Genomic DNA, 12,615 nt, shown 5'->3' on the forward strand with positions numbered 1-12,615 from the left:
GCAGTTAATTTTATGGACTTATCAGGTAATACATATGACTTATAAGTCATTTTTCAAAAGATTTGCACATGTAACTAATATTTTTATTTTTTAGTAATACTACCGATGACACCAAGTTGTAATTGTCCAACTTGGCTGATTGGAGGTTCCTATGTAAACTCATTATTTATTCATAATTATCTTCAAAATACAAAATAGGAAAACATAATTCGAAAGTAGAAATTTTAGAACCAGGCCGGCCATTCATTTGTCAATGGCTATGTATTCTGATGGAATTAAATTTTTAAACAAATTATTAAAGTAAAACAATACACCGTGAAGCTGGGTATGATGACAGAAATCCTATACTCTCAGAAACCAGAAAATGGGGAGGAATCTTGACTTAAGGACCAGCACTGGCTGCACAATAGAACCTTGTATCAAAAAAAAAAAATAATAGTTTTTATGGTTAAGAATGTAAAAGGAAACCGGGAAGGGGAATAACAATGGAAATGTACGTAAGAAATACTCAAGTTAATAAAGATAAAAAAAATGTAAAAGAAAAAAAAGAATGTAAAAGGAACTGGAAATATAGATACCTCCATGGTTAAGAGCAGTAGCTGCTCTTACAGAGGACCAAGGTTCAAGGCTCAGCAACCACAGGGTAGCTTATAACTGTGTTCTCCTGACCTTAGCTGTCACTAAGCGTGCACATGATACACAGATATACATGATACAATAAGATAAAAATACTAACAACTAGCAGTAAGATGGCTCAGTGGTTTAAGTACTTGCCATCCATGACTGTCAGAATTCAATCGTAGGGACCCACATGATGGGAGACTAGAACTGTCGCCCACAAGTCATCCTCTGACCTCCACACTCACAAAGTGACATCTGCATATGCACACATGCAAAATAAAAGTGTAATCAAAAAAATTCAAGCAAGCCTTGTATTGCCAAGAAAATTGCTTAGTTACATTAGTCAAAGATTCAATTCTTCCAGAACTTGAATAAGTAAATAAGATTCTTACTTCAGACTTATGGTGAACATTACTTACAAAGTTTCTAATTTAAATATCAGGTATTTACGTGACTTCAACCTCATTTGGAAGCCAGAATTCTACTTTAAACAACAGTTCTAAACTGATCATTTATCATAAATAAGTCATTTGCCAAATAGTCAACAAACATTGAGCCACTATTCATACTTTTCAGGTAGAAAGAATTAACATTACTTACAGGTGATCCAAGTGTTATATTTCAAATAGTACACTCACAGTATTTCAAGGCTTACACTTATAATAACAAAATGCCTATAACATAAAACACTTGAACATTTCCCTACAATTTTAGCTACGGTTAGACAATAACTAATGGCTTGTGTTAGCATAATAAAATCTAAAGTTTATACCCAGTGTATGTTCTAAAATATCTTTGGTTCTTTGTTAATATATAATAACAATTATAAAATATCTGCACTAACATTCTGTATTAATTTTAACTGGAGGCAAGACTGAGGATTTATTATTTAATTTCTCTCAGTATATATATATGAAATGCCCAGAAAGCAAGCTTAATTTTTTTGTTCCTCGTTTACTGTCTAATAGCTTCAAAAAATAAATATTAATTATTATGTGAATTAATATATATCAATATACAGTTAGATAAAGCATATTCAGTAGCTGTTCATGACTTGTTTTAGCATCAAATTATATGTATATAACATCAAATAATATATATTTTAAGAAAAAATAAATAAAAATAAGTCAAATGCTCAGATAATGTGTTCCTTAATGCTATGTAGATAAGGTTGTCCAACTCATCTGGAACAGTAATGGAAAGGAACTAACCACCTTAACTATTGAAAACAAAGGGATTTTCTGTTAGAACATCAATGATGGGTGAATAATCTCTATTTGCGACAAAAATATGGAGCCAAAACAATCAAACTCTAACCGATTCAACAGCATATATATTAATGCAACACAGTTTAGGAAATGCCAAATAACTAAGAAATGAACAGCCTTTTGTGCTAGTGCCCAAAGCTTTCATCAGCAATGTCAAGGTTACCATTACCTGGTTGTGTGAAGTTGGCAGGACACCTCAAACTTCCCTCCTGTTAGTTACCATTTCTGAACCTCTTCTTGATGGGTTAAAGCAGGGGACATGAAGAAGAGGACAGCTACAGTTTTGTTAAAATATATTTGCAGTAGCACTCACGCATGCTGTGTGTGATGTGATATTCTTCTTAGCGTGCAAAAGAACACGTGTTCTCCTTTTTTCAATGAGCATTGCGTTTTCTTCCTGTAGTATGTTCAACAGGGCAAAAGATTGTGATATGTTCTGTCCAAATAACAATAAAGTCAGACATCACTTTGCATGTTCAAAGATGACCAGATTTCTGCATAAGTGTATTCTCAGTAATTCTTAAACTAGAAGGAATATGTTGCTATGTCACCAATCAAATGTTGCTTTAAGGGTGATACATTTTAGTTAAGGAAAGTATACTATAATCAGTGATTTTTATAAGTTACACATAGACACGTTTAGGCTTCTGGTACTCTAAGATTTGCTTTTGAGTTGGTCTAATATACTCTTCTGTGTTCAAATCCCATTTTTATCTTCAGTGTGAGTGCAGTAAAGCTCAACTTGAATGACTCATTTTTTCATGTTCATCTTTTATTCCTATACAAAGTAAGAACTTTGAATATTGACCCATATTCTTTGTTACCTAGATCAGTGGTTCTCAACTTGTGAGACATGACCCCTTTGGGGGTTTAGATGACCCTTCCCAGGAGTTGAATATGAGATATCCTGCATATCATTGACTTATACTACAATTCATAACAGCAGCAAAATTAAAGCTATGAGGTAACATGAAGAATAATTTTATGGTTGGAGTTCACCACAACATGAGGGACTGTATTAAAGGGCCTCAGCTTTAGGAAGGTTCTAGATGATAGTGTGAGGTACTATAAGAATCCTGGGAGTTTTCCAGAATTGTTGAAGTTTCGTTAAGTTTAATAATTCTCAAAAGGTTTCTAAGAGTTTTCTCCTGCGGAACTGAGGATGTGAAGGCAACATATGAACAACACTTGGCAGTGCATGAACAATACTTCACAGTGTACTGTGAAGAAAGACAATTAGGCTTCTTGATGCCCATGACCTACTAATGTTACTAATGCTACTAATGTTAGACCAGTTTTACTACACTGACAGTCAACTGAAATCAGAAGCCTGCTCAAATCAGCAGGACTCATCTGCTTCCCATGTTGTCTTAGCTGCTTATAAATATCGCTGTGTCGTGCCATATGCTAATGCCAGTGATGAATGGTTATCATTATCTTCACTTAGCGTCAGAAAAGACTCCCTCAGAAGAGACCAGTCATAGCTAGGATGCTGTTAGTTTAACTGTTCTTCTACAACACAGACTATAAAAGCATTTAAATATGAAAGGTGAGAACAGTAATTTATTTTGAGTCTTTCTGGCAACCACTAGTTGTGGTTAAACTCGCCATGGGATGAATTGAGATCCTATATTGGATGCCTAAGAGGTGCCTATCTGGGAGATTGTATGACTGTTCAAAGTCACTCTGTTCACATAAAAATATGTGATGATACATCATAGAAAGGCCAAGGCTATCATAAATCTCACACTGGTATCTTTTGAGGGTCAGTATTGCTAGGAGTGAGGTGAACCCTTCATCATCCATTTGTCATCTCATTTATGAGTTCTGTTTTTAAGATGGGTATAGAAAGGATTCATTGTGAGCCTAAGCAGAAATGTTTAAAGTGGCAGAGCTCTTTGCTTCAAATGAAAGCTGAATGGTATATTAGATTTTTGTCAAACAAGTAATAAAACTCTTGGTTTTATTGAGCATCATAGCAACGTAACAGTAATATATTGTTTCTCATTTGCCTGTGGTTTCCATGCCTTATATCATCACCTGAATTTGAAGTTGTGAATTCTTGGGTATTAGAGGAAAAAAAGAGAGAGAAAGAAAGAGAGAGAGAGAGAGAGAGAGAGAGAGAGAGAGAGAGAGAGGGAGGGAGGGAAGAAGGAAGGAAGGAACCAAAATAAGTCAATGAGATGAATTTTGTTGAAATCACATGATAAATGTTTGAACTGCTTTTTGACAATGAGTGGAACAGGAGACAGTAGTTCCAGTGAAGAGAAATGGTATCTATCATACCTTATAGACATTTGTTGGACCTCTGCTTAAAGGGGTATTGTGGTCATTTTTACAAATTTGGCCTTTTAATGTTAGAGGGAAGTTCAATTTTGTAACAAAGAGTCAGCAAGGGGCATTCAGTAAATATCTGTGGGATGATACAAAGTTGAGCAGAGTAAACAGAAAGCGATAGAATAGGGCAATGAGTTCCCTCCTGAAATGCTAATTTTCTCTAAACCAAAATGAGAAGTAGAATCCATGTATCCATTCTCATGGATCCATTGTAAATAGAGTCCCCAAGGGTCCTAGTTTACAGTTGTTGATTTGTCGTAATTCTGGCCAATACCCCCATTTCCTTTTCAAGGTTGTAGTATGCATGATAAAATAGGTTAGACTTACCTACCAACAATAATAAAAGGCTTTCAGTATTTATTACTCATTCATTAGATGCTGGTCAATTGTTAGAGACTTTAAAACGCCTTTAATAAATAATGAATTCTTTACAATAACCCAATAAGCCATTGGCTGGGACATAAGGCTCAGTGTTAGATCTTTTGCACAGAGCCTTGGTTTCTATGAACAGCAATAAAAAAAGGAGAAGCAGTAATGAGTCAAGTGTTTTATTATTTCCACATAACAGTTAAGGAAACAGAATTAGAGAGCCTAAATCAGCATGGTGTGCTCCCCCAGTGAGCAAGCCTAGACCTCAACGTAGGACAGAAGATGTTATTTGTTTTACTAATTACAAGTTCATATAATTAATTATTTTGCTTAACATAATTCAAATGTTATCAATAGTTCTACCTTGATTATCGCAAGCTCTTATAACTTTTTTATAAGGCCAAGTGCCCTTTAAGATACAGCAAAAGCCATCATTAAACCACTGAACTGAGAATGGGACCCCCGTTGAAGGAATCAGAGAAAGGACTGAAAGAGCTTGAAGGGGCTTGAGACCCCATATGAACAACAATGCCAACCACCCAGAGCTTCCAGGGACTAAGCCACTACCTAAAGACTATACATGGACTGACCCTGGACTCTGACCTCATAGGAAGCAATGAATATCCTAGTAAGAGCACCAGTGGAAGAAGCCCTTGCTCCTGCCAAGACTGAACCCCCAGTGAATGTGATTGTTGGGGGGAAGGAGGTAATGGGGGAAGGATGGGGAGGGGAACACCAGTGGAGAAGGGGGGGGATGTTGGCCAGGAAACCGGGAAGGGGAATAACAATCAAAATGTAAATAAGAAATACTCAAGTTAATGAAGATTAAAAAAAAGGAAATGTAAATAAGAAATACTCAAGTTAATAAAGATTAAAAAAAAAAGAAAAAAAAGATACAGCAAAAGCCCGATCTCCGCTGGGTAGTAGTTGAAGATACTGATGTCTCTATATCAATGAAAAAGAGTTGCAGAATGCTTGGTTTATGCCAGGCACTGTATTTTTGATTGTCCCTGTGTTAGGCCACAACTTTGTAAAACTGTTCTGCAAGACAAAATATATGCCTCTCATGAATACAAATGCATTGCTTCAACTAACAATCCTAAATAGGTTCACGAGTTAAAAAACAAAGAATGAGGGAATACATTGATGTTGTTTCCATAGACTCTCCACCTCAAACACTTCTATGCCTGGGCATCGGGGAGTCACTGATTTTCAGGCTACTGGACACACAAACTGAATAAGAGGAAAATTCTTATTGGAAGAAGAACTCCCCAACATCCCATATATATAGTCATAATCTTCTACTGAATACTTGATAAGGGCATGTTCTTTATACAGAGTGCTTATTTTCTTTAATCTCTTTATCACTGCTCAAATAAGAAGTGTATTTGAACCAATGAAAGGTCAACTCTGCTATGCTATACAGGGTATTCCTCTCTGAAATCTCTAAAGATTGCCTAAGCTTATTTCTGATAAAATATCATAAACAAACACAAATACTATTTATATATAATTAACATCATTATACCACTGTGTAAGCCATGTCACAATAAAACATATAAAATAGTACAGAAATGCTACTGTACTTAAGTGTCTAGTCATTTCTAACAAAAAAGTAGAAATTCATGTAAGTATTCTCTAAGTTCTCTGTGCTGTAGAGAGGCGAGTAAATGCGATCAGGCCCATGCATAAAATATGATTACAGTTCACTTGGTGATACAAAATGTGTGTACAAATATGGACTGTGTGCTGTCATTACAGACTAAAGAAGAAGTTAATTTGGCCTGGGGCTGAAAAAACATGGCATCATAAAAGAGATGAGGTTGGATGGATTGTCAGATATGGAGAAAAAGTAGGTGAAAAGAAACTTTGTCTTTCTTCCTTAACTAAAATTACTATCTTGACTTTAAGGCTTGAGAGATGGTTCAGTGATTTAAAGGTCCATGTTGTGCTTGCAGAAAACCTAACTTCAGTTCTCGTCACCCATGCCAGATTTCCCAAAACCACCTATAACTCCAGCTCCTGGGGGTACCGAATTCCTTTAGCCTACACGCACACACACACACACACCCACACACACACACACACACACACACACACACACACACACACACACACACACACACATGCACACACACTTTCAAATAATAAAAATAAATCTTTAATGTTTTTAAAATAAAAAACTTATACTAGGCTAAGATTTCTAGTCTAAGTCTCAGATGAGATTAGAGCCAAGCTAGTAAGTCAATCTAGGCAAAGCGTAACAACAAATATCTAACAATGCTCAAATAATGTTTTATAACACATTTATGAAAAAGCATCAACCAGATTGGAACTTAATATATGATTATATGTTCATATTAATATCTCTAATAAATTTATGCGTAGCTAGTAACATAGACTGCAAACTAACAACGGCGGGGTTTCTGTGCTTTGGTTTGCATTTTGACTTTTGGGTTCTTTACATGGTGAACCCCATCTAGATTTCGTATGCTACTTAGACATTAAATGAATGGGACAGTTCCGACACCTGATTTGTTCATTCCCCCTTGTCTATGAGGCCAATTCCAGTGCTCTCCTTGTGAAGACTGAGTACGTTAGCTGTGGCAGTTTCTTCTACTTACTTTGCTGTTGTTGTTGTTTGCTTTTGCATTGCTGCTGCTGTTCTAGAACCGAAGGCTTTCACACTTACCATAAGCTTATGGTGCAAGCTTTTAGGCTTTTTATTTTCTGAAAGAAAATACGGAAAAGGCAGAGAAGCTATAAACGTTTAGTTGCAGGGTGTTCTCTTCTGGGAACAGATGGTTATATTGGTGACTTTTCTATTGCTGTGACAAAACACCATGACTGTGGCATCTTGTAGAAGAAAGAGTTTGTCTGGACTTCTGCTTCCAGTGGAATATTAGAGTCCATGATAGTGTTGTGGACACAGCAGTCAGAGTCATGGCAGCCATGGGAGCCCCTGGGCTCACATCTTGAATCAAGCAAGAAGCAGAGCTAGCATACTAGAAATAGCGAGAGTCTTTACATTTTCAAAGTCCAACTTTCCCCCGCAAGGCCACATTTCTTCAAAATCCCAAAACAGTGCTGCTAACTGGAAGCTAAGAGAGCCAACACTCAAGGCTGTGGAGAACCTCCCATTTGAACCCGCATAGCTAGTAAATCCTTTTCTGAGATCAGTCCCTCCACATGAAGCAGCAAAACCACCAACCCTGTCCACCAATTGGACCATAGTTTTTCCAAGTTTTCTCAAGCTCTATCTGCCACTCACTACTTTTTTTTTTTTGGTAAGAGCTGATTGGCTACTCACTGTTTCCATTGGGTTGTTGATCGTTTAAAGTCATAGCCAAAAAGATAACCAAGAGTCTTCATCTCACTCCACACACTGGTCCAAGTTAAATCACACATCCTTAGTGTTGCTCTCTGTGGTGGAGAATGGTCAGGTGTTCATATTCTCCTGGTGGAATCTCAGGGCGACCTTTGTGAAGCAGGGAGAAGGCGATAAGAGGCAGGCACTAAAAGAAAGCAGGACACAGATGGGGAGAAACAGACGGGGAAATGCCAGGAGGAGCTGATGACAAAAAGCTTTCATTTAGCATTCATACAGCATGTCAATCACTTTGTAAGGCTTGGAAAATAAACTCCGGGTGAGACAATTCCTAGTCCTTTGGAATTAGGAAATGAGCAAATAGGACCCGAAAGAAGGAGTCTAGGCAGAACCTATTGACCCAGCGCTAAGCCACTGGGGACCTCAGCTTAAGACCATTTGAGGTCCTAGCTGGTTCTCTCCCTTGGTTTGGATCCATTTGACCGGGATCTAAAATAGAAAGTCTTTAAAAGGTAGCCACCCACCCTAAAGTAATATTCAGCAAGTTCTCAAAACATGTGGAATTCAGGATTGAATGAAACTTCGCACCTTCAAATAGCTCAACAGAATATTGTTGTTTAAGTTGCCTGCCAAATACCCCGGCTCAAAGATTTGCTCTCTCCTGGCCTCATAAATCGCTCGCACTATATCGCCGTCCCTCCTTCCCAGCCTCATCCTGGAGTGGAAATATCATCATCAGAGGGAAACATTGGGAGGAAAACACGTACATAGAACTCCTTATGAGTAGTGATTACCCAAGATCATAACTAAAATAGGTCACTCGCATCGGGTCACACAAAACAGCGGAGAGCACAACGAGTTTCTGTATTAAGGATATTCCAAGCATGGCCCATCCCATCCTTGGTCTGATGGCTCTTGTTAGCTGTCAACCTGACACACCTGGGAATCTCAATTAAGGAATTACCTCGCTCAGGTTGACCTGCAGCCATGCCTGTGGGACATTTTCTTGATACCTAATAGATTTAAGCAGAAAGGGCAGAGCAAACTGTGGTTCGTCTTATCCCTGGGTAAGTTGGCCTGGGATGTGTAAGACAGGTAGGCAAGCATGTGTCTCTGTAATTGGGATGTCGCTGGCTGACTAAACAGATAAAGAAAGCACTCCTTGGGAGAAATTGTATTCTGCTAGATTGCCCCCTGGTATAAATCTTTCACTGTCAGCGAAAGGTGAGTAGAAGACCTCTGCCTCAGTCTCTCCTTCCTTGAAATGAGACTAAAACAACAACTACTTCTATGATTCTTCTCCTGAAGAAAAAAATCTATTTAATAAGTAATTATTATGACTTATTAAAATCTATTTAATAAGCTTGCCCTTTTAGAGTGTCCCTGGCACAAACAAAGTGCTTCTCAAGCGTGTTCTGGCAAACAGGCAGCAGATTAGACTGTGTGCCTTTGTAGTCCCCCAAAGAGTGCCCAGTATCAGTGTAGGTTTCCAGGATGGGCCTTTTTTTTTAAATCTAGAAACCAATTCCCCGTTTTCACGAGTTTTGTAGAAATCCGCAATGAAAGCACATCAAAACAGTTTGAAATCCATGGAACGCCATGTCAATGAAAGGTACAGTAATTATCCTAAAGGCATCATCTTGGATTCTGCTTATATTGCATCTTTTACATGAGCATCAGAGTTTTCTCCAGGCAGTTACTCTTGCTACACAAACAAACACAGATGGTGCCCAAACTTCCTACTGGCTCCTTCTAGGTAATAGAATTTATCAAAATACTTCAGGTCAGTCTAAAGATTCAAAGAGGACCCGCCCCCATCTTGGGGCCATATAGCATGGTAATTTAGGCAAACATTTGTTGACAAATTCAAAGGGTTTCTAATGAATCAAATATGGTAGTAGCATAAACAGAAATTCTTGCACACAGGCTAATTTTGGGGGGGGGGAGCAATTTCTTTGCGAGGAGAAGGAAAAGTCAACTTTGTCTTTCCTGGTGAGAATTTCCAGACAAATTGAAACCAGTTTGGTTGCACATTTGTGGTTTCATGGTATATGCACACGTCACCATTCTCTCCTGACCTAGACAAGCAAAGCAAAGGGAGGGGAGATTTGTCTTGTATGAACTTATGTTATATGCAGACCTTCTAAGAGAATGCGGGCTTCCTCCCTGAGATATCTACAGCACAACTCTCTTCTCTGGGATTTGCAGTTTCTGGGTCTGTTTGCCCTTGAATCCAGTCCTCGCCTTTCCTCTGGCTCAATAAGGAGGAAGCTATTCCCTGGTTCTCCATTCCCACAGAACAGTCCCATCTAGTACTGCTGGCTTATGCAAGTGGAGTCTCTGGAGACTGGAGATGAACAGACAAAAGACGGAACATTTCTCTGAGCTGCCTTCTGTCTCCTTCCCATTCTTTAAGCAGCTTCGCCTCTTGCCTGTTCCCTCTTAAGCTCACCTGGACTCTGGTTTCCCACCACACAGCACCCGTGCTACGGTAGCCCTTTCCTGTTCTCCCCTAGTCTAGTTTTGTTCTGGTTTGCTTATTCCAGGTACTAATTTCTGGTGTATCCTATTTTATTTTTCCATTTCACAGCTTCTCTCTTGGTGATTATCACTGCCCTATTTTTCTCAGTACCTGAATTATGGTCCCATTCAAAGATTCCAAGTGAATCTTCATAGCCTAATTCGTCTCTGGTAGATTCCAGGTTGGACATGGGCCACTTGCTCTTACTGAATTCCTTGAAAAGATAGACTGTTGGCTGCAGCGTCTCTCTCCTGTCATGACTACTCCAACCTTGGAGACACTTCCGGGTCATGATCTCCTGCACACAATGTTCCCCCTTTAGCAATTCTTTGTTCAGTGGTTGTGCCCCCCTGAGCTCTGGCAGTGCTGTCTCAGAGGAGGGGGCAGAAAATACTGCCTTAGTTGCTGCTAACTTTAATGTCAGAACACGTAACTATTACCTTGGGTTGCTAGCCTAGCCTCTCCCTGTTTTACACAGAGCGTTGTTGCTCATATATGTCACAGGAGCTGATTTCTCCTATCTAGAGTTGGTGCTTCCCCTAGTAAATCACAGAGGATAACGAGGCTCCTAGACTTCCCTATAGGCAAACAGCAGAGTGAAAATGTACAATATGTTAGTTTCTATTCTAATATTCTGTTCCTTGTGCTTCTTTACAATGACAGAAATGCAGGTCACAAAACATGTCTATTTCCAAAAGGGTTGATTTGTAGTTATTCACCTATCTTTTTTTTTTTTTGTTATTCACCTATCTTAAACCAAAAGTCAAACTATTGGTCTGCACCCCGGGGATTGCTAAGTCTTCTTGGGGTGTTGAGCATAGACTGATGGAGTTTCTAAACACAGCCTTGGGTGCGGTTTCCCACATTCCTTTGACACACACCATTCTATTGCTCCTCTTTTCTTTCTCAAAGGGCTCTTCCCTCCCAGTCTCTCTTGTTAGGTTGTATGAACCCCCCTACTCCCTAAGCCATGTTGCTTGCAGGCCCGTGCTTGTGTCTCTGGGGTACATTATTTTCAATGGAATGATCCCCTTTCCTGTCAGCTTTTAGGGCCCAAAATAAAAGGTCTGCCTTGACTTCCCACATCTACTGCCCAGAAGCACCCGCACACTTGGGAGTTATTTGAAACAGTTTAATGAACTACAGAAACAGTGCTGAAAGCTCTGGGGCCTCACATCCTAGGTCGGAATTAGTAGGAGCTCTTGGCAAGAAAGCAGTGTGTTGTTTGAGGTTCATAATCGTAAGACATATTTTACGGACAAACAGGCTATTGTTCTAGCACCCAGTGCTTGTTCTCTGCTCATAAAGATACTTCTATCTTCGTTAAACAACAGCGACACAGGAAAAAAATGAAAGTTCTTTAACAAATTTAGACAAAAAAATTCTCAAATCTGTTCTAGGTCGTTTTCTCTTCCGCCACAAGCTGCATCCTCTCTTCGAGGCTGTTGACTAAATTTAAGACTTCATTTCCAAAAAAATTTTAATTAATTAATTAATTAATTAATTAATTAAAAAAAGGACTTCATTTCCACGTCCATCTAATTATGTCCTTGATGCCTCCACCATCAATTAAATAAGTGTCAAGTCTCTAACTCCTTTCCTTCCAGAGGAGGAGACCGTCTATGCTGTGCTTATTCAGTCACAATGGCTGTCTCCGCTCACAGGGGTCCATTGCCTCCGGTACCATTTCTCCAGCAGCTCTTTACTCTTTGCAATTAGACTCAGAGCGTCCCAGACAGGAGTCTGGATTTCATTCCTTTTCTCTCCACACCATAGGCTTGTGAACTGAAGGGCTTCTAGATTTTCCTGCTAGCTGTCCCATTGTTCTTAGTTCTTTGTCAAATAAACACACTGTGTACTCACACTGTAGATAGATCCATTTTAAGTGGATATTTGGTCTGCTACACAGAGTTCACGTGGGGTGGTTTCTTCTGCAGATAGTCTGTGAGCTAGGTCTGGTACAGCAGGACCTGCAGGGACTTTGCCACTTGTGCCTTAACTTTAACCCCATAACCATACAGAGGTGGGCAGGTCTATGTGACTGAGTTTGAGGGTAGCCAGGTATGCATAGCAAGTTCCAGGACGGCCTGGGCACCACAGAAATACTACGTCTCAAGACAATCAAGAACAAAAATAGTAATGATGGTGAAATAAGGGGTCTCCTTAAATTG

At 39.0% G+C, this 12,615-nt stretch overlaps 1 protein-coding gene across 2 annotated transcripts in view; it reads left to right on the forward strand.

Annotated features, from left to right (window-relative positions):
* Khdrbs2 (KH RNA binding domain containing, signal transduction associated 2) overlaps nt 1–12,615 on the forward strand; it is a 506,623-nt gene that overhangs the window by 481,882 nt on the left and 12,126 nt on the right. For both annotated transcript variants that reach the window (XR_015628455.1, XR_015628456.1), the window contains one exon: nt 6,357–6,447. The gene's annotated coding sequence lies outside the window, so the exon portion shown is untranslated. The remainder of the gene's footprint in view (nt 1–6,356; nt 6,448–12,615) is intronic.

The sequence above is a fragment of the Rattus norvegicus genome, chromosome 9, assembly GCF_021556685.1.
Source record: "Rattus norvegicus strain SHRSP/BbbUtx chromosome 9, alternate assembly SHRSP_T2T, whole genome shotgun sequence".
NCBI classification, from domain to species: Eukaryota; Metazoa; Chordata; class Mammalia; order Rodentia; family Muridae; genus Rattus; species Rattus norvegicus.